The sequence below is a fragment of the Phalacrocorax aristotelis genome, chromosome 12 (genome assembly GCF_949628215.1).
Source record: "Phalacrocorax aristotelis chromosome 12, bGulAri2.1, whole genome shotgun sequence".
Taxonomy (NCBI): domain Eukaryota; kingdom Metazoa; phylum Chordata; class Aves; order Suliformes; family Phalacrocoracidae; genus Phalacrocorax; species Phalacrocorax aristotelis.
In genome coordinates, this window is record NC_134287.1 from 5,493,796 (window position 1) to 5,498,026 (window position 4,231).

Here is a 4,231-nt window from a genome sequence, read left to right on the forward strand (position 1 = left end):
AGCATTCATTATTATTACTCAGATGGCCATCGAGGAGAAGTATCTTACCACGTATTTAATCTGTTTTGTTTCATATTTTTCATAAATGCTAAAAGAGTATATTTTCTTTCCTGCAAATTGTTATTTTTCACTTTGCAAAACCTGTGCTAGTTAGGCAAAAAAAGACATTCTTAAAAAATTAACTTCTGCTGATGAAAATACAATTCCTTGTCACATGAAAAACATCTTCACATAGTAGCTTTAGCACTCTGGACATTGTCAGAGTATAACTATAGTCAAAACTATATATATGTTAAACAACTGTAAATTATTACATGTGGTAAGATCTGATACAATCTAATGTACTCCCATGTCATATTCCTGTTTATTACTCTTACATTTTGGTCATTTTTAATAAAGAAAATGCACTAGACAAGTTCAAGGCACTGCGCCTCATTCTTTGAATGACAATGTGTGGGTTATAAACAGACGAAGAGTCACAAAAGCATTTCAAGTACAACTAAGGAAGTCAAGGGAACATTTATAGAAGTTTAGTATTTTGGAAAAAAAGGAAACAATCCAGTTATCTCCAGTATTTTACAAAATCTGACTTTGTGCCACCTGAAAACTGACAGCCTTCTCAAAGTTTCAGAAATCTGGAAATACGGAACAATTTTCAGACCTCATCTAAAAACGGCCGCTTGTTCCTAACTTCTTCCCTGACAAGAGACTGCTGACCAAACATTTGCTCGTTTTTACCTGTCTGACGAGCACTTGTGTAGCTATGGTGTGCCCTCCTTTTGTTAGCTAGACCCTCTACTAGGGAACCAAAGATGATTTTAGAAGTATTCTGAACATAGGGATTTAAACATTCATTTCACTGCACTGTGGTCATACTTTTAACATTTTCGAGATTGAGCACAGCAATACTGCTGTGGATTGAGTTTGTATTCAGCCTACCAGAACGGCTTACTTTGCTAGGTGGTCTACGTCTCACCTATAATACTATGTCACATAAAGGCTATTAATGCAAAGCCTAGTATGATTTATTGTTATTTAACTTTTTATAAAGTAACTGCGTGGGTGGGCGTGCAGTTTACAGAGCATTACCCTCTACCATAAAAAGTAGTTTCTAACAGGGAAAGAAAAAATAATAGTCAAATGGTTGTAAACACTTATTAAAAAAGTGTATGTTTACCAACTATGTATCTTAAAATGTATTTCTTTTTTCCTGTTTTTAATGCTCAGGAACACTAGAACTCTTCCTTTTTTCCCCTCAATGTCTTTTTGATGGAAAAGGAATGTTAAAACATTTTTCCAGTTCCTTCTAGCTTTATTTTTTGTTTTATCACCCCAAAGAGTTGCAGGCTTCCTCTTCCCATTTAACAGATAATTGCAATGGTGATTGACACCTAAAAGAAAAAAAGAAAGGCAGAGTCTAGCAACTCTGCACCTTCTCCTCACTCCTCTCTAGCTCCACATAATTGCTTCTGATACGCAAAATAAAACCAGCCATCAATAGCAGCCACTCAGCTTAGTCTTCTTGTCTTCTTTCCTCTCTTCAGATAAACATTGCATCCCCCAGCAACTCTGACGCAGCAAGTGCCGCAGTTCCCCGATTTCCAGGAGGAAGCTGGAAGTTTCCTTTCCTCCATTTCCTCTTAACTGGTCATTTTTCACTTAAAAAGCAAGCTGGTGGTTCTGATTATCTGTGCTTCCCATAGCCCTCTTATCGTTCTCTCTGCATTCCCCTTTATATACATTTTAACTTGTATTTTTCCCTCATTTCATTTCCCCACATCACATACATTCTACCTGGGTTTTCCATTAAATCAAGAGCTGTCCCACTTGGCCACTAATCCAGAATCCAAAACAACTCAAGTTAATTAGAACATGGCCATATACTACAGCCCCAGTTGCCCCAACTCTCCCTCATGCTCAGCTGGACTAATCCAGTCAGGGTACGATCTTTCTCTTAATTGTGTAGAAATGACTTCCTACAAATTCAAGCTCCTGTATAAGCTAGCCTGGACCATGCCATTTCTTCCCTCTGGGTTAGACGTGCAAATCCAGTGACTACATACAAGAAACAACTCTTGCTTTCTTTTTCTAACCCTTCATTTCTCCTTCTATCATACATTGCACAATATACCAAAACAGGCATTGCTTTCTACTTTGGGCAATGCCCACGTGGTAGGGAAGCCAGAGAGCAGGGCAGGACAGTTTAGTCACTGAGGGTGCCTATCAGCCCTACAGCAAAGCTCAAGGCTTTTGGATCATGTTTTTCTCAAATGCAGCTCTTCATAGAGCCCCTCACCCAAGCTTGAATATGGAATTATCCTCATGGAAGCATAAACTCGATATTAGTTTTTGAAACCTGTTCTTTTAACGGATGCTTCACAGAAGCTTGGCAAAATGCTTGTTTCCAAGTCCTGGTTAGTGGCCAGTACTTGAGCTTTGGATAATGCTTTAGTGTTAGAGCCATCTAGTGGGAGAAGAGACAGGGACAGAGATGCTGAGATAGATTCTGCATCTAGATTTTTCACCCTATTCAGCTTTCCGGCGTGACCTCCAGACACCAGGGACCAATGAAACAATGATCTGCCAATGCCAGTATTGCAAACAAAAGAAAACATGACTCTGAGGGGTGCTTTAGAAAAACATAAAGCATGCAAGCAGTCCCTGAAATACATACAGCTGTTAAGGCTCCCAGGTATCAGGAGAGCAGCCTGTGCCTGTAGTAGGGCAAACCAAATAACTAAGGTAGAGGAGACAGTTTTAAAGAGGAAAAAGCCAGGAAGCACAGATGCTGGCATGATTTTATGGATGTGAACCTCCTTTGGTACTGGCTGTTCCAGTTTGTTTCTTCATACTGATGCTATGAACTCCATAGAGAAAATGTAGTAGTAGGGTGAAAGGCTTGCACAAGCCTCTCACATTTGGCTTAGGCCATTCCAATATACAGCTGTGGGGCCAGCTTTTCTGGATGAATTCTAGTTTGAAAATGATTTCTTGAACAGTCTTGGAAGATCACGCTAATATCTAGTCAGTGTTAACACGCATGTGGTGCAAGAAAATGGATCTTAGGCCCTAAAGAATTCTTAAGTCTCTTAAGTTTCTGGTGGCAGAATTTGACAATATGCCACTCTAAAGGAGACAGTCCTGCAGTTTCCAGTGTTTATAGTCTCTTACAAGAATACAAAGATTTGGTATATAAGCTAGGTACCAAGATATTGTAACACCACCCCCTGGAATAAAAACAACTTTTAAAATTCCATATTTGTGTCTCTTGTTCATTTGAAAGGGAGTTAAAGCTTTCTATCCTGTCAGGCTGTTAACAAAACACAATCAGCTTCGCCCACAGAGGCAAAAGAGAGAGGATAAATAAAAGGTAGATAGGTGTTTCAGACAAACACAACTGATTAATGGTCTATCTCATGCTACAGTTCAGAGAACCAGTGCAAGGGCATACTTCAAATTATGTCCTTCTGGCTCCATCAGGACTGCAGTGTACTGTCGGAAAGGTGTCCAAAGCATAGCTAGCTGGCACACTTGCTCAAAGACAGACATATAAGATGACCCTTCTGAAGAAAGATCAACTTAAGCCTGCAAGCTAGATATAGAATAATGAACCATCTCTTAAATCGTGTTTTGACAATTAGGTAAGACTAGCGCTCAGTGTAAATTAAGGCTGCCTTCCAGTGTCTCTCCCCACTCCTATCACAATCCTATTCATCATCTTTTTACGCACCTCATAGCTTGAGGTTTTCCTTCAAATTCTCAGGTGAAGCAGCATAAAAAGAACAGCTGGTCAAATGATGCTGTCAATTACTGGAAATTCGCTGTTATACAACATAGGAGCGGCATTTGTAATCAAGTTTGCATGTTTTAATGTTAAGTATCTACATCTTAAAAGAAATGCTGCCAGTTTACAATACATAAGGTGTGGCTGACAACATCACATCCAAGCCAACACAGCACAGCTGCGGTTAAGAGAAAGATAAGAACACTGGGGTTCAAAACAAATGAAAACAAAACAAAAAAACCCAAACGCCAGCAGTGAGACTAGCTTTCGTATACTGAAGGGGCACTTAAATAAAGCTATTGTCTATTATGAAACAAGGGAAGGAACCATCTTTTTCTGAGAGCACAAAACTTATGATACAGCTACTAATGTTTTAGCTAATTAAACCTGGTTATATAAGATGAAAGTCACGCAAGCTTGTTTGACTCTGAGGGAGGTACTTATAGA